Consider the following 18902-nt stretch of genomic DNA (forward strand, 5'->3'; position numbering starts at 1 on the left):
CAAAGTGCTAGGTGAACCTGGAACATCTTGATGTGCCAGAAAGCAAGGAAGTGCTCAGAGACCAGTGAGGTCATGACAAAAGGACAAATGAGCCAGCTTGAAGTGGTTGCCTACTGCTTAAATACATGAAAATTTGAGCTTCAAAATATATATATAAGGATGATAATGGATTATAATACATTGAATAAAATAGAATAAAATTTAGGAATCCATAGTGATATCCAAAAGAGAGAGAATTTTAGCTTTTTTTTTTTCAGAAGAATTGAGCTAGTGAGTGTAGAAGAAATGATAGAATTAGAAAATCATCATTTGGCAAACTTCCCATATAATAACTAAGGATCATCAATGGACACCAAAGCCTTTGGGTAAAAGTTTGTTGGGAACATGATATTCTTATATATTATCCTGTATATTAGTTATTGATTGAAAAGGGGAAAATGTATCTTTATAATGGAGAGTTTGTGTGGTCACCACATTAATCAACGAAATAATCAAACTTAGCATCACATAGTTGAACTATGTGTCATGTGCCTCCTGATGGGACTCAATAAGAAGTACACAACATCACCTATGTAGTTTTCTTGTAAAAAATGTTTAACCTAAATCTAATCATAAGGAAACAAGTCAGATAAAGCCAATATGTGCAATTCTATAAGGCATTGTCCTGGACTTTTTTTTTTAATATAAAAGTTAATGTCATGAAAAGACAAGGGGACTAAAGAGGCATAAATACCAAATGCAACTGGATCCTGGATCAGGGTGGGGAAAGTGAATCACCTATAATAGACATTTTGGACAAGTAAAAAGTTAAATATGGACTGTATATTAGATATTACTGAATTAATGTGATTTGCTTATGTGTGCTGGTAGTATTGTTGTTATATAGGAGAACGTCCTTATTCTTAGGAGATGCATACTGAAGTATTAAGTTGAAAATACAAAAATGACTAAGTATTAGGAATTTCATAAGGTTAAACCTAATATTTAGATATGAATGCCATGATGTCTGCAACTTGCTTTCAAATGCTTAGGCAAAAAAATGAATACATAATAGATAAGTATGTAGGTACGTAGGTAGATCAATCAATTAAGACAAAATGTTAAAAATTGATAAATGTTGGTGAAAGAATAGGAATGTTCATTGTAAAAATCTTTCAACCTCTTTCCTGGTTTGAGATTTTTCAAAATACAAAATAGAAAAAGGGAGGGAAGTGAAAAACTCAGGTTTTCCCAATTAATGGTAAAACAGTTTAAGATAAACCCAGTCTCTTGGGAGATTAATGCTCAATTGTTCAAGGTTTTTCTCCTCTTATTCTTTCTCTTCCCCTCTCATCTTTCGAGATCTGGGCACAGAAGTTTATATAATATCTCAGCAATAGCACAGTGGGGGTATCGTCTGGTCTACACATTGTCCTTCTTTCCTGGCACCCACATAATGTGTGGTTGACGCATAACTTGCCTCACCTGAGCACTGGGCATTGGTCCATATGTTTACTGTGATCACTGCTAAAACTGGTTTTTTGTCTGATCTCTTGGCACGGGCAATGCAGGATGATGGCTCTCAAGAAGCTCAGCCATCTCCTTCTGCTGACCAGGCTACCTACACTGATTTTCACTGATGCTGCAAATCCTCTGAACTTTAGCAATATTCTCCATCTGGATCTTGACTTGGAGTTGCCCACTCACAGCTACCACTATTATGTTCCTTTGAACAGAGACCTCTACTGAGATCTCCTCCGCTGTGACTTCCTGGCAAGTATCAATATATTAATGCTTATCTCTAAATTACCCTTTCATCTCCTCAGAGTTCCTCAGGAACTTCTATATCTCTTCTACCATATGCACCAGCTACTATTCTGCCTAAAACACCATGAGACAATTTTTATGCTTCTGTGGTCACCCCCTGTTAGCACAGGGTTTTTCTCAGAGGCTTTCAACCTCTTGGCCAGTGAAGTTCCCAAATTTCTCCCAAACTATCCAGCCACAGAGTTGTGCTGTGAGTAAATGACACTGTCTCATCTCTTGCTCACTTCTCTCTCACACACACCCCTTAACTCTTTCCCCAGCACTTTCTACTTTTCATACAATGGGACTTCTCTTGGATCATATCCTCCATCCTTTCTCCATTGTGTTCCTTTTTTAATAGAGGATTAACTTTATTTTCAAATAACTAAAATTTCCCCTTGGTTTATAAAGAGACCCTTTTGAAACTTTTTTTTTAAGGTTTTTTTTTTTTTTGTCTGCGTCGGGTGTTAGTTGCGGCACGCGGGATCTCTCATTGCAGCGGGTGGGCTCTTCACTGTGGTGCCCGGGCTTCTCTCTAGTTGTGGCATGCAGATTTTCTCTCTCTAGTTGTGGCACGCAGGCTCCAGGGCGCGTGGGTTCTGTAGTTTGCAGCACGTGGGCTCTAGTTGAGGCAGGCAAGCTCAGTAGTTGTGGCATGCAGGATCAGCTGCCCCGTGGCATGTGGAATCTTAGTTCCCTGACCAGGGATGGAACCCGCATCTCCTGCATTGTAAGGCAGATTCTTTACCACTGGACACCAGGGAAGTCCCCACTTTTGAAATTTAGATGCCTCCTTTCCCTTTCAAAAAGCCTGAATTTCAAGACAATCGTCTTACAAGGGACTCAAGAAAGTTCACTGTGAGATTCCAAACTGAGCAAAGATCCTTTTCTCTAGGTCAATTATGCCTTCCCAGAAGCAATGATTGCCACTGATTCAATGTGCAAGGAGCCACAGGGAAAATGGTTTATGAGGAATTAAATATTCACCGGTTTCCTAAGCCAAAAACATTATCCTCATTAGGGTTGTCAAAGCATATTAGATCAGGAAATCTGAGTTCTAGTCACAACTTGTCTACTGATACTTTATGACTTTGGACTACTCTGATGATAAAAATAAAAATAATAATAATAATAGCAGCAGCAACTACTGAGCTCCTGTTATGATGGCCAGTGAAGCTTTTATTTATTTATTTTCTGTACTCCTGTCCCAGCCTCCCAATTACTATACTGAATCCTCATCATTCACCTCTAGTCTCTGGCCCCAAGCTTTTTATGTGAGAAAATACAAACTCTTATAGTTTAAACTGCTGTTGTGCTTTCTGGCATTTGCAGTTTCTTAACTGATAAAAGTTGGTGTGGGTGCAGGTAAGTTTGTAGATAGTGGTGGCAGAAAGTTGAGAAAGTTTCTGTCTAACGGCTTCTATTTTTCTCTTTGAAGTAAGAGATAAAGTTATCTGCTTAGTTTGAAGGAGTAAATTGTGGGGAAGAACATCTGAGAAGAATAGAATAATTTGACATACGCATTGTGGAGAATAAGAGAAAGAGATAACAAAGAAAACACTGAAAGAATCCTGAGCATTGTTACAGCAGGGTGGTGTTGAAGACAATGGATTTATAGGAGAATCAAGCTGGTAATTACTTTATTTTACTCAGTCAGTGCATAGGACCGGTTAGTGGATGCTTTGTAGGAAGGATTTGAGAGAAGGATAACAAGTTGAAGAGAAAGTAATGTATTATGGAATCTAGCCAGAATAGGGATGGATAGGATGAAGGGAGGAGGCCGATCATCTCACTCTCCTGCTAAAATCCTTGCAATGGGCTTCCACTGCTTATAGAAAAACATCCCAAATCCTCAACATGCCTACATGGGAATGATCTGACCCATGACCATTTCCAGCCTCCTCTGGTGTCGCTCTTCCCTTTGCTCTCTACACTGAAGCCCTGCACAAAGTGGGCCAGAAGAAAGTAATCCAAGTGTATACTTTTCAGTGAATTTTATCCCCTTCCCATGTGCATCCCCCCTGCCTGGCTTTATAGTCAAATCTTTTTGGCTTCTGTAAGCTTATTTTTCATTAACCAGGCCCCTTTTCTCTGTTACTAGCAACAGAGCTAATTTTTCTTCTTTTCTTTTCTTCTCCTTGAAGCTTAATTGGTCTCTCTGCCTCCATTCTCTCATCTCTCTAATTCATCTGCACATTCACAAATGCCTTGGTTATCTTCCTCTTACACAGAGCAAAGCATATTATTCTTCTACTCCAAAAGCTTATATAATAAAGTACAAGCTCCCTAGGTCATGCAAAATTCTCTAGTATCTGGCCTCAGAGACAGGGGACTAGAATAGGGAGACCCTGAAGACACTTATGAAGAAGAAAGGACATTAGTATATAATAGACATGTAATAAATGCTTTTTAATTGAAGGATTGTTAATAACCCACCTAACTTCCTTTTCATTTGACAGATTCTAACAGGTTTTCCCATTTGCACAGAAAAGGAAAGTTTTCCTTTATTCTTTAGAATATCATTCATTTATTTAATTTTTCTTGAGCGTCTACTATGTTGAATAAGAGTGGTGAGAGTGAGCAACCTTGTCTTGTTCCTGATCTTAGAGGAAAAGCTTTCAGCCTTTGACCATTGAGTATGATGTTAACTGTGGGTTTGTCATATATGGCCTTTATTATGTTGAGGTATGTTCCTTCTATACCAAATCTGTTGAGGGTTTTTATTATGAAGCAATGTTGTACTTTGTCAAGTGGTTTTTTAATCTCCTCCATCTATTTAGGAGATTATATGATTTCTACCTTTCATTTTATTAATGTGATTCACTGATTTGCACATGTTGAACCATCTCTGCAGCCCAGGGATAAATCCCACTTGATCGTGTTGCATGATGTTTTTAATGTGTTGCTGAATTTGGATTGCTACTATTTTGTTGAGAATTTCATCAGGGATATTGGTCTATAGTTTTCTTTTCTTGTAGTGTCCTTATCTGGCTTTGGTATCAGGGTAATTCTGGCATCATAAAATGAGTTTGGGAGAGTTTCCTCCTATTCAGTATTTTGGAAGAGTTTGAGAAGAGTTGGTATTAAGCCTTGTTTATGTGTTTGGTAGAATTCACCAGTGAAGCCATCTGGTCCTGGGTATTCTGTATTGGGACGTTTGTGATTATTGATTCAATCTCCTTACTACTAATTGTTCTGTTCAGATTTTCTGTTTCTTCATGATTCAGTCTTAGTAGGTTGTAGGTTTCTAGGAATTTATTCATTTATTCTAGGTTATCTAATTCGTTGGCTTATAATTTTATAGTAGTCTCTTACGATCCTGTGTACCTGTGTGGTATCAGTTGTAATGTCTCCTCTTTCATTTCTGATTTTGATTCTTCACTTTTTTTCTTAGTTTAGCCAATGATTTGTCAATTTTCTTTATCTTTTCAAAAAAAAAAAACAACAGCTCTTACTCTTCTTGATCTTTTCTATTTTTTTATCATCTTTATTTCATTTATTTCCACTCTGATCTTTGTTGTTTCCTTCCTTCTGTTAACTTTAGGTTTAGATCGGTTTTTTTCTAGTTCCTTGAGGTATAAAACTATGTTATTTGAGATATATTTTGTTAATGTACTCAATTATTACTATGAACTTCTTTCTCACAGCTACTTTTGCAGTGTCTCATAGGTTTTGATGTGTTGTTTCCATTTTTATATATCAAGATTTTTTATTTCCCTTTTGATTCTTTTTTGACCCACTGGTTTTTTTGGGAGTGTGTGTAGTTTCTGCCTGATTGTAGATTTTCCAGCTTTCCTCTTGTTTTTAGTTTCATACCAATTGTGGTTAGAAAAGATACTTGATATGACTTCAATCTTCTTAAATTTGATGAGGCTTATTTTGTGGCCTTTCATATGATCTACCCTTGAGAATATTCTATGTGCACTTGAGAAGAATGTGTATTCTGCTGCTGTTCAATAGAATGTCCAGTATATGTCTGTTAGGTCCATTTGTTAAGGTATGGTTCAAGTCCAATGTTTCATTGTTTATTTTCTTACTGGATAATCTATCCATATTGATAGATCAACCCCTATTATTGTTGTATTGTTATCTATTTCTCCCTTCAGAAGTGTTAGTATTTGCTTAATATATCTAGCAATATGTGTGCACAAATGTAAAATGTGTATGTATATATTTTTTTATTGGGGTATAGTTGCTTTAAAATGTGTTAATTTCTGCTGTACAATGAAGTGGATCAGTGATATGTATACATATATCCCCTACCCCTTGGACCTGCCTCCTACCCACCCCCCATCCCACCCATCTAGGTCACCACAGAGCACTGAACTGAGCTCCCTGTGCTGTACAGCAGGTTCCCACTAGCTATCTGTTTTACACGTGGTAGTGCGTATATGTCAATCCCAATCTCCCAATTCATCCCACCCCCCTTACCCCCCCTCCATGTCCACACATCTGTTCTCTACGTCTGCATCTCTATTCCTGCCCTGCAATGAGGTTACATGTGTATATATTTGTGATTGTTACATCTTCTTGATGAATTGACCCCTTTATCATTATACAATGATCTTCTTTGTCTCTTATTACCATTTTTGGCTTAAAGTCTATTTTGTCTGATATAAGTATAGCTACTCTCACCTTTTTTTGGTTTCCACTTACCTGGAGTATCTTTTTGCATCCCTCTACTTCGAGCCCATGTCTGTCCTTAAAGCTTAAGTGAGTCTCTTGTAGGCAGCATATATTTGGGTCCTGGGGGGGTTTTAGCATCCAGCCACTCTGTGCTTTTTTTTTATATATATATATATTTATTTATTTAGCTGCACCAGGTCTTCATTGCGGCACATGGGACCTTTGTTGCAGCATGCAGAATCTTTGGTTGTGGCATGCAAACTCTTAGTTGCAGCGTGTGGGATCCAGCTCCCTGACCAGGGATCGAACCTGGGACCCCTGCATCAGGAGCATGGAGTCTTAGCCACTGGACCACCAGGGACGTCCCTGCTCTGTGCTTTTTATTGGTGAGTTCAATCCATTTACTTTTAGAGTAATTATTGATATTTAAGGACTCACTCATGCTGTCTTATTAATTGCTTTCTCACTATTTTGTTTCTTGGTTTTTGTTTTTTTTCAAAGGATGTTCCAGCCATCCAACCACTAAAGCCGCTCGTATGTCCCTACAGTGAGCCCTGAGGGAACTCAGGATGGAGATAAATGGACTGAGAATTATGTTTTACAGGGCAGACTTGCTAAGGGCTCAAGCCCAGGACACAGCCTCTCAGATAGCTCTGAGAGACTGCTCCTAAGAGGTAAGGGAGGAGCCAGGATATATAGGAGTTTTTGCAACAAAAACCAGGCAGTAGGAACATCAAAAGATTACTGTCAGTTAAAGAAAACCAGACATCTCAAGTTAAGGAATTTAGCGCTTTTTTATGTATGGGAAGATGCAAGAGTCTGAACGCACTGAAATCATTCCTTTGATATGCACCTCAGCTATCTGGGGCCAGTATCCTGTATTTTCTCATCCTGAGTCTCCCTCTGGGTACACTGTTGGGGGTGGCTGCAGCCCATTTGTCTCCATCCTGAGTCACCTCAGGCCTTACCTTCTGGGTGGCTGCAGTGGCTGGATGGCCACAACATCCCCTGTTTACGGATAAAGCAGCAACGTTTTTCATTCACAACCCCACGAGCATAGTGTTGTACCAGGGAGGTGAGATGCTAAGGACAAAGCATTTGTTGCCAGTGCTGTCCAGGTCTTTGCTCAAAACCTGTTAACCCCCAGCTTTAGCTGGAGTGAACATAAATCTTTAAGTTAAAGGGTCCAGAGATAAGAAAGGAAGTTACAAACAAACAAACAGAAAAACAGATGGAACTGTTGCAGGAAAGAGCGGGGTGTGAGAGGATGTTCATATCCCAGGTCTCAGGCGAGTCCCTGGGAAGGCCACCGAGTGTGGGTTCTTGGCTTCACGCAGGAAAGAATTCAAGAGCGAGCCACAGTAAAGTGAAAGCAGGTTTACAGAGAGATACACATTCCATAGACAGAATGAGGTCCATCTTAGAAAATGAGAGCAGCCCTGGGAGAAACACACTCCACAGATAGAGTGTGGGCCATCTCAGAAGGCAAGAGTCTACTTTCTGACTATTTTGTATTTCTTCTTTTTTTTTTTTTTACTCCCTACATTTGTGATTTGGTGATTTTCCATGGCGGTATGTCTAATTCTCCTCTCTCTATCTTGTATGAATTCATTGTAGGTTTTTCCCTTTTGTTTACCATGAGGCTTATCCAAAACATCCTATAGATAAAACAACCCATTTTAACCTGATAGCAACTTAACTTTGATTGCATAGAGAAACTCCACTCTTTTACTTCCCCTCTTTTATGATTTTGATGTCACAATTTACCTCTTTTTATATTGTGTATTTGTTAAGTTACAGTGGCTATAGTTATTTTTAATACTTGTGTTTAACATTTATACTACAGTCAAATGGTTAACACACCCTCGTATTACAGAATTAGTCTTCTAAATCTGACTCTATACTTATCCACCAGTATGCTATGTATTTTTGTATGTTTTCATGTTACTAATTAAAATCTTTTCATTTCTGCTTGAAGAACTCCTTTCAGCATTTCTTGCAAGGCAGGTCTAATGATGATAAATTCTCTCAGCATTTTTTTGTCTGGAAAAGTTATTTTTCTCTTTCATGTCTGAAGGATATCTTTGCTGGATAAAGTATTCTTGGCTGTCAGTTTTTTTCTTTTAAAACTTTGAATATATCACTCCACTTTCTCCTGGCCTATAGGGTTTCTGCTGAGAAATTCACTGATAGCCTAATGGGTGTTCCTTTGGAGGTTACAATAATTTTTTCTCTTGCTGCTTTTAGGATTCTACTTGTCTTTGATTTTTGACAGTTTCTTTATAATGTGTCCTGGAGAAAGTCTTTTTGCATTGAGATAATGGAGTAATCTATTCGCTTTGTGAACTTGTATGTCTAAGTCTCTCCCCAGGCTTGGGAAATTCTCAGCTATTTTTTTCTTTAAATAGACTTTCTGCCCCTTTCTCCCCTCTTCTCCAACTGGAACTTCAATTATTCTAATATTTGCACATTTAGTGATGTCCCATAGATTACGCAGGTTTTCTTCTCTCTTTTTCATTCTGAGAACCATACAACACTATTTAGAACTAAAAAATTAGAAAGCATAGAAACAGCTCTATTGAATGTAATTTCAAACTCCAAACCCATTCTAATTTAAATTCCTTCTATCCTCTAACCTATGTGGAGTAGGGGGCCAAAATTAGCTTATCTTCTTTCCTGGCTCCATCTCCCCAATTTGCTAGTCACTGTTTCTAATATCTGGAGGGTAGGAGGGTAGGTATTAGGCAAGTGGCATACAGTTTTTGTGGCAGGTACAGTTGTAATCCACCGGCAGGGCCCTCTAGGTGGCAGTAGTCAATTGCTGATTCTATGGGGTATCTCTGTGGGTTCCTCATGAATACCATGGTTGGCTGGTCTGTCTTTTTTCTGTCTGGCTCCTGGATTTCTGGGATCCACCCTCTGTATCTGCTCCTCAGGCAGCACGCCTGGTTAAGATTATTTCCACAGGGTCCTTATCAAGCCTCAAAAACATGCACCTTTACCCTGGCATGGGAGGAAGGACAGCCCAGTCTCAAAGTAGTCACATGTGTGTTCAGCCACCAGATGGGGCAGTTCCAGCCACAGCATCTCACTTTTAGAATAGTCCTCAGTAAGACCCTCATGTTCCTAGAGACATGCATAAAGCTCTCCAAGTAGCCCCCAGGAGAAACCTCTCCTTGACTTGAGAAGAGGAGGTACTATCATATTCTGTACTTTTTTTTTTTTTTTTTGCGGTACACAGGCCTCTCACTGTCGTGGCCTCTCCCGTTGCAGAGCACAGGCTCCGGGCGCACAGGCCCAGCGGCCATGGCTCACGGGTCCAGCCGCTCCACGGCATGTGGGATCCTCCCGGAGGGCACAAACCCGTGTCCCCTGTATCGGCAGACGGACTCCCAACCACTGCGCCACCAGGGAAACCCCTATTCTGTTCCTTTTAATAGTAGTAGTAGTAGCAGCAGCAGCAATCATACTGGGCAGTTTGTCAGGTCCAAGTTCAAGGACAGGTGAAAAGACAGCTTGACCTCTATTCAAGGTTTCTTTCTTTTTTGTTATTAAAGGTTTCTTTTACTTCTGTTTACTCCCAAAGCAGTAAATACACTGCCGTTGATGAAAATAAAATAAGAAGAGGTCAGTGGATACAGCTCCCCATGCTTTAAGTACATTCCACAGAAGCCCATCCAAAGTTCATTGGAAGTGGCAGCCTACCAATTTTCCAGGTCAGAGAAGGATATGGACTTCATACCAGCTACATTAACACCCAGAAACAACTTAGAACACCAACAGAAGGCAATAACTCTGCCATGCAGGCAGCCATATTCTCCAGGCTCTGAAATTCTTGCTGTACCAGTGCTGGGCAAACTCCTCTTCTCTGAGCAAGCTCTGCAGTGCCTAGAAGTTTCCATTTGTGTCTATTTAGGGGATTTCTACCTTAGAGGAACACATTCTTCTCCTTCCCCTTCAGAAGAGAGTAGTAAGGTGAGTGAAATGCAAAGTACTCTGTCACCTCCTCTCCAAAGAAATCTCTTTCTCTTCAGCTGTTACCGAGTCCAAGCTCTCTCTGCTTGCCGCACAACAGGCCAATAAATCAGGAGACGAGGTGTTGAGGCAAGGAATAGTGCCTTTATTGGGGAAGCCAGGCATCCAAGAAGATGGCAGACTAGCATCCTAGAGTACCATCTTATAGGGGTCTGGATGCTAGTTTCTTTTATAGGACAGAGAGGGGGAGGAGGTGAGGAAGTAAAGTACAAAAGCCATAAGTCTTGCAAAACATCTGGTGTGGCCAGCCTCAGGGAGGGGATGTGTTAATTTCTTCTTTCTTGCAGCCATTCACAGGTGGGCAGGGTCAGAATGTTTCCCTGTGAGCTGAACAAAGGCACTTTAGTATAACATTTAGGCAGAGGGGCAGGGTTCCCGGGGGAGGCCATTATGTATGCCAGTAGCTATAGACAACATTGTTTTAGTGATTATAGTAATAAAAAGCAACAGAGAGCAAAGTTTAAAGTAAAAGTAACAGATCCAACATGGAGTCAGATTTTGTTCTTCCCTGTTACACAACCTCAGCTTTGTACGTAGGCTGGAGGTGAGTAAACAGCTAAAACTGGCAGAACTACTTTAGGACCATACACTTAGAATGTTCTACATGAATAGTCTGGTACCTATCTTTAAAATGAGAGGCACATATCATTTTGTTGTCAGCTTTGGGGGCCTTCAATAGAGCATCTTGTTAATTGTCTACCACAGCCTATTATTTGTCTACATTATCCTGACTTACATTATTACTGATGGTGTATTCGTGATTTCCTTCAGGCAGAGACTGTATCACCCATTCTTACCTTCTCTTCAGTGCCTAGGAATGGTGTCTCATTCACTGAAGACAGCTCATAAATGCTTGAGAGATTGAATTTAATTTTAAGGAATTAAAAAATTTCTCCCGTCCTCCTTTCTACCTATGCACATACTAATCACCTTTCAGTACAGGAACAAGACTACTTTTTCCATGAAGTAGTTCAGTTCCATTTCAGTCCCATTAATTTCTCCTTGTCTCTGAACTCCTCTAAAACTTTGTTAATATGATGTTTGATATCACCATTCAAATTTTTGTTTATCTTACTTCTTCAGTGAGACCCTGAGCTCCTCAAGGATATGGGTCATCTGACATTTCTTTAGAGAAGGTCTTAACTAACATTTAACAAATATTCAAATAAATACCATGTTAAATCAGATAAATATCATCTTCCCTACATATATTTGAGAAGTGACCACTCCTTTTTTTGCTTATGTTTTACATTGCACTGATCTAATGAAATTCAGACAAGTATCATCAGAGAATGTTAGAGCAAGAGGGACTTCAGAGAGCCCCAGTTCTGCACAGTGTACCCTGTTGTAATGTAACAGTACATTACAGAAGCTGCCTCCCTTCACCCTCTGCTGACCATTCTAGTAACTGCACCTTCTTGAATCTCATTTCAGACTGACCATCATTTCTCTAAGTTCCCGAAATTGTCTAAAGCCAGGTTTTAATTCTACTATATATAATACCACTTGTTTATACTCCAGAAAAATTGAAATTCTATTACTCATAGGGAATATTCATTTAGTCACTTTGGTTCTGGAGCCAGATTGCCTGTGTTCATAAGTCAGTTCTTCCACTACATTGCTTGGATTTAACATCCTAACATCTCTGGTCCCAGTTTCCTGATCTAAAAAAATAGAAGAGAATATCCCTGGTGGCACAGTGGTTAAGAATCCACCTGCCAGTGCAGGAGACATGGGTTTGAGCCCTGGTCCAGGAAGATCCCACGTCATGGAGCAACTAAGCCAGTGCGCCACAACTAATGAGGCTGAGCTCTAGAGCCCATGAGCCAAAACTACTGAAGCCCTCGTGCCTAAAGCCCATGCTCTGCAACAAGAGAAGCCACCACAATGAGAAGCCTGTGCACCGCAACAAAGAGTAGCCCCCACTCACTGCAACTAGAGAAAGCCCACACGCAGCAATGAAGACTCAACGCAGCCAAAAATTAAATAAGTAAATAGATAAATAAATGAGAAGAAGAAGAATAATGACCTTGCAAGATTGTTGTGAGGCTAAGTGAATTAATGCCAACAAAATACTTAGAACAATACCTGGGAAAAAACAAGTTCTCATTATTCTTATTGTTTTGTAGTGGCGGTAGTTGTGTTTAATAACTTTCATGCCAAAGACAAAAGTTTCTTATTTGTTTATTCTAGTACACTAAGTTCCTAAAAATGACACACACACTTCTCTAACTTTAAATCCCTAGCACTGTGCTTGGCACATAGTAATCACTCAGCAAATGTTTGTTAAATGCAATGTATAAATAATATGAATATTAAGAATACAGGTTTTGTGTGGCAGGAGGTAGATGAGCCCCCCCCTCAGAGTAAGCAATTGGAGATTTGTTCCCTGTGGACCGATATTCCAAGACAAGAATAGCAGGACAATTGAGAGAGGAGGCTGAGTCCTGGCCAGATAGAAGATAAGAGACCACATATTAGTCATTCTCAAAGTCAAGGAGACCTTCCCGACTAACAGCGCCTTGGAGGTCAAAAAGGGAGGGGGCGCCACCCCATAGTAAGTGATGCCAACTACCCTTAGGCCTCTTCGGTGGAATCCATCTTGGCTGAGAGATGCATGTGCACACACAGGAGGATCCTGAGATAAACCAAATACAGACTCTGAACCAGGCAAATCAAAATGACTGGCCAAAGGAAACCTGGAAGAAATGCCTCATATAAGTGATTTAAACTACCATGAGGGCACGACTCTCTCTCTGAGTTCCCCTGTGTGTCTAGCCACACATACTCTACTCTTTTTTTTCTCCTAATAAACACTTCACTTGTTTCACTACTTTCCGTCTTTGTGGGAATTCTTTTCTGCAAAGCCGAAGGGCCAGGGCCTTGTCACTGACCACTGGTCTGGTGGCTAGGATTTGGTGCTCTCACTGCCACGACCCAACCTCAATCTCTGGCCAGGAACCGAAATCCTGCTTCAAGCTGCTGCAGGCCGAGGCCACTCAAGATCATCTGGACTCAGACTACTTGAGTTCAAATTCTAGCTCTGCCAGTTGAGACTGAACTTTCTGTATTATTATCACATACACAAAATGATGGTGATTATAGCTCCTTCTTCATAAGACGGTTGCAAGAATTAAATTATTGTATTCATGGAAAACACATTAAGCTCTGACACACTGTAACTAATCCATAAATGTTAGATAATCCTATTTGTAAAGGTTTCCCAAAGTAATGTGCACAAAGAATGTCACCTGCCATTTCAGTAACCAAAGAATGTTGCAGTCATAAAGCTGTCAGGCACTGCAGCCCTCCTGGTGCACCCTGAGGAGATTCAGGATGGAAAAACACCATATTGGTCCTAGAAAGTCAACGTGCATATCAAAGGAATCGTTTCAATAAGCCCAGACTCTTTCATCTTCCCATACATAGAAAAGCACAAAAGTCATTAACCTGAGATGTCTGGGTTTTTTTTTTTTTTTTCTGTAATTATCAGTAATCTTTTGATATTCAACTACCTGTTGTTGTTTTTTAAGATGTTGGGGGGGGTAGGAGTTTATTTATTTATTTATTTATTTTTGCTGTGTTGCGTCTTCGTTTCTGTGCGAGGGCTTTCTCTAGTTGTGGCAAACGGGGGCCACTCTTCATCGCGGTGCGCAGGCCTCTCACTATTGTGGCCTCTCTTGTTGCGGAGCACAGGCTCCAGATGCACAGGCTCAGTAGTTGTGGCTCACGGGCCTAGTTGCTCCGCAGCATGTGGGATCCTCCCAGACCAGGGCTCAAACCCATGTCCCCTGCATTAGCAGGCAGATTCTCAACCACTGCACCACCAGGGAAGCCCATGTTTTTATTTATTTCTTATCTGATCTTTATGATTTCTTTCCTTCTGCTAACTTTGAGGTTTTTTTGTTCTTCTTTCTCTAATTGCTTTAGGTGTAAGTTTAGGTTGTTTATTTGAGATTTTTCTTCTTTCTTGAGGTAGGATTGTATTGCTGTAAAACTCCCTCTTAGAACTGCTTTTGCTGCATCCCATAGGTTTTGGGTCATTGTGTTTTCATTGTCATTTGTTTCTAGGTACTTTTTAATTTCTTCTTTGATTTCTTCAGTGATCTCTTGGTTATTTTGTAGCGTATTGTTTAGCCTCCATGTGTTTGTATTTTTTACAGTTTTTTTTTCCTGTAATTGACATCTAGTATTATAGTGTTGTGGTCGGAAAAGATGCTTGATACAATTTCAGTTTTCTTAAATTTACCAAGGCTTGATTTGTGACCCAAGATATGGTCTATCCTGGAGAATGTTCCATGAGCACTTGAGATTAAGTGTATTCTGTTGGTTTTGGATGGAATGTCCTATAAATATCAATTAGCAGGCAGATTCTCAACCACTGCACCACCAGGGAAGCCCACCTGTTGTTTTTTTGTTTTTTGTGCAAAAACTCCTGTATATCCTGGCTCTTCCTTTACCTCTTCGAAACAGTTCCTCAGAGCTGTGAGGCTGTTTCCGGGCTATAATCCTCAGTAATGCCCTGAATAAAACATAATCCTCAATGTTAGGTTGTGCTTTTTTTTTTAGTCGACAATTTTGTTCATAAAGTAATATAAGCAGACACATAAGAGCATTTGACAGACCTGAGTTTGAATTCTGATTCATTAGAAATATGTTCTTGAACACATTACTTAGCTTCTAAGCCCTATGTCCTGATCTAGAATTCAGATATTACCTCCTTTCCTAGGTTGGTTGTAAGGATTAAATGAAATGGAGTGGGTAAAATGACTTACACTGTGCCTGAGGCATTGTAATCATATGATAAATGGCTTGCTTTACTTTGCTGATATAGTTCTTGTTTCTATTATTAGTATCTTTGACACTAAGGAATTTAAAATCTAGATAAGAAACTAAGAAATATGTATATATAAATAACTATATGCAAAGTAAATGTAGTAGAAATTAAAAGTTAACAAACGTGAAAGCAAGCAGGGGCCTCCAGAGCCCTCCTGGGTACAAAAGCCCTTCCTTGTCCCCTGTTTCTTATTTGTGGAAAAAGTCTTCAACCTCCTAGACCTTTCCTGAATTCCAAAAGGCAGATTCAAATAATTACTAATCAAGGAAGGGAGGGGATGCAGAAACAAAGAAAAAGCAGTCAAGAAAGGATAGCGCATCAGTAAAGCAGAGTCCTAGTTACTCCTCAAGGAAGATACACAACAATGTATCTTTGAGTTCTTCTATAGGAACTAAGGCCCCACACAGGTGGAAGCTGGTAACTTCAGGCTGAGCACAAGATTCCTGGAAGACCACCTTGTTATCTCACCACCAACCAACCATCTGGGAGTTCAAGTCTTCTGAGCATGAGTTGTATTGTACTCCTTGCTGGGCCCTTCAATAACACCGTACTTTCCTTCACCACAACCCAGTGTCAGTAAGTTGGCTTTTCTGATTGGCAGGCGAGCAGACTGAAGTTTGGTTTGGTAACAAATGTTTTGATGATTTGAGTAGAAGAGATCAATGTGGGCTACAGCAATAACATTTCCTGAAAGAGATTGTAGGGGAGCAGAATTTGCTACCCTAAAATATGTCTCTTTGGCATATTAATTGTTTTAAGCTGGTTATTTTCTGAGTAACAGCAGACAGGGGAAGGAACCTGAAAACCAAGTAGGAGTTGCCTTTTTGTAAGAAACATTTACATTTGTAAAAGAAATCTTCATTTGTAAGGGTATCTCCCTCCCAGTACCTGTAAGAGGAGGATGACCAAATCTCTAGAAACTTGTATCAATGGAGAAGGCAAGGATGTAACTCTGCATCACAATCATCCTTGTTTACTGTGCTTTCCCTGGTAATCTCCCATAACTGACTCTCCCCTCACTCAGCATCCTCTTTTGTCTTGTGCTGAGGATGGTATTTAAGGTGAGGACATCAGCCATTCTGGAGAGTGCATTAGTTTTCTGGGTCTCTCTCATGTATACTTTTTAAAAAATTTTTATTTATTTATTTTTGGCTGAGTTGGGTCTTCATTGCTGCATGCGGGCTTTCTCTAGTTGCGGCGAGAGGGAGCTACTCTTCGTTGCAGTGCATGAGCTTCTCATTGCGGTGGCTTCTCTTGTTGTGGAGCATGGGCTCTAGGCATGCGAGCTTCAGTAGTTGTGGCATGTGGGCTCAGTAGCTGTGGCACATGGGTTCTAGAGCACAGGCTCAGTAGTTGTGGTGCATGGGCTTAGTAGCTCTGTGGCATGTGGGATCTTCCCAGACCAGGGCTCAAACCTGTGTTGAGGTTTGAGCATTGGCAGGTGGATTCTTAACCACTGTGCCACCAGGGAAGTCGTCATGTATACATGTTATTAAGCTTCATTTAATTTTCTCCTGTTAATCTGCCTCATGTGAATTTGGTTCTTAGACTAGTCAGAAGAACCTAAAAGCATAGAGGAAAATTTCTTCCTCCCTAAGAAAATAAAATTTCCATAAGGAAAAAATAGGAAATAGGTGGATACTCCAGGCAAAAAGAATTACTACACAAGGAAAGGTGAACAAAAGCACAAGAGCAGTAAACACAAGGCTTATTAAAGCAGTAGAGAGAGGCACAATTGGTCGTGTCACCCGAAAACTGGGTTTGCCTCTTGGTGGGTGTTGAGCCAAAGACACAACCTAGCCAAAGATCAGGAGAAGGAAGGATTTATTACTTGTGAAACCTAGCAGGACCCTGTGGGGCTCCTGGGCACAGAAGTCTTTCTGTGTGTCCCCCATTTCTTGTTTGTAGGGAATAGAGCCCAGCCTCCATGACCTTCCTTGAGTTCCAAAGGGCAGATTCGAACAGTTGCTAATTGGGGAAGGGAGGGGATACAAAGACAAGGGAGGAGCAGTCAAGAAACAATAGTGCAGGCTTCCCTGGTGGCACAGTGGTTAAGAATCCACCTGCCAATGCAGGGGACATGGGTTCAAGCCCTGGTCTGGGAAGATCCCACGTGCCATGGAGCAACTAAGCCTGTGCACCACAACTACTGAGCCTGCACTCTAGAGCCCATGAGCCACAGCTACTGAGCCTGTGTGCCACAACTACTGAGCATGTGAGCCTAGAGCCTGTGCTCCGCAACAAGAGAAGTCACTGCAATGAGAAGCCTGAGCACCACAACGAAGAGTAGCCCCGGCTCGCCGCAACTAGAGAAAGCCTGCACGCACCAACGAAGACCCAACGTAGCCAAAAATAAAAAAACAAATAAATTAATTTTTTTTTAATTAAGAAGAAAAAAGAAACAATAGTGCAGCCTTGGGGCAGGGTCCTGGTTCTGATCTAGGGTGGCCTTGGCCTGCAGGGGCTTGAAGCAGGATTTCAGTTCCCAGCTAGAGATTGAGGTTGGGTCATGGCAGTGAGAGCACCAAATCCTAGCCACTAGACCAGTGGTCAGTGACAAGGCTCTGGCCCTTCAGCTTTGCAGAAAAGAATTCCCACAAAGACAGAAAATAGTGAAACAAGTTAAGTATTTATTAGGAGGAAAAAGAGTACAGTATGTGTGTCTAGACACACAGGTGAACTCAGAGACAGAGTTACTCCCTCATAGTAGTTTAAATCACTTATATGGGGCATTTCTTCCGGGTTTCCTTTGGCCAGTCATTTTGATTTGACTGGTTCAGAGTCCGTATTTGGTATATCTCAGGATCCTCCCGTGTGTGTGCACGTATCTCAGCCAAGATGGATTCCACCAAAGAGGCCTATGGGTAGCTTGGCATCACTCCCCTTTTGACTTCCAAGGAACTTTCTAGTTGGGAAGGTCTCCTTGACTTTGAGAATGAGAAATATGTGGTCTCTTATACTCTATCTGAGCAGGGCCCAGCCTCCTCTCTCAATTGTCCTGCTATTCTCATCTTGGAGTATCTGTCCACAGGGAATGAATTTCTAATTGCTTACCTGTGGGGGCCCATCTACCTCCTGCTTTAGTTCCACCTGAAGAGATACACATAACTATATCTTTAAGCTCTTCTGCAGAACTAAAACCCACACCAAATGGAAAATGTTAGCGTTCTTCATTCCAGAGAAGGTCACAGTTTGATAACCTTGAGAAACTCATGAGAAGACCACTTGAGGCAAGATTAAAGGAACCAGAGAAGCTCATTAGGAGACCACCCAAAGCCAGATTAAAGGAATGCAGGCCCTGCACACACCTTGATCCTTATCAACAACTCTGCCCTTGAACCATTGCTATAAAACCCCTCACCAAATCCTCCCTGGTAGGGACACACAGTTTTGAGAGTCATGAGCCTGCTGTGTCCCGCTTTGCCTGGCAAAGAAATAAAGCTATTCTTTTTCTACTTTACCCAAAACCCTGTCTCTGAGATTCAATTCAGCACTGGTGCACACTGCCCGAGTTGTCAGCATCACTTGCAACAAGTAAGGAGAACACCAGGGATAGTTCCCAAAGCCGTGTCTCCAGGAACAGCAAAATTGGGGAAGTTTTAAGCTAAGGGTGCATGTG

General features: G+C 40.8%; 1 non-coding gene across 1 annotated transcript; it reads right to left on the reverse strand.

Annotated features, from left to right (window-relative positions):
* Window positions 1–6699: 6699 nt before the first annotated feature.
* TRNAQ-CUG (transfer RNA glutamine (anticodon CUG)) lies at window positions 6700–6772 on the reverse strand. Its single transcript has one exon. It is a non-coding gene; the product is annotated as a tRNA-Gln (tRNA).
* Between the last annotated feature and the right edge of the window lie 12130 nt (window positions 6773–18902).

This window comes from Delphinus delphis, chromosome 1 (genome assembly GCF_949987515.2).
Source record: "Delphinus delphis chromosome 1, mDelDel1.2, whole genome shotgun sequence".
NCBI classification, from domain to species: domain Eukaryota; kingdom Metazoa; phylum Chordata; class Mammalia; order Artiodactyla; family Delphinidae; genus Delphinus; species Delphinus delphis.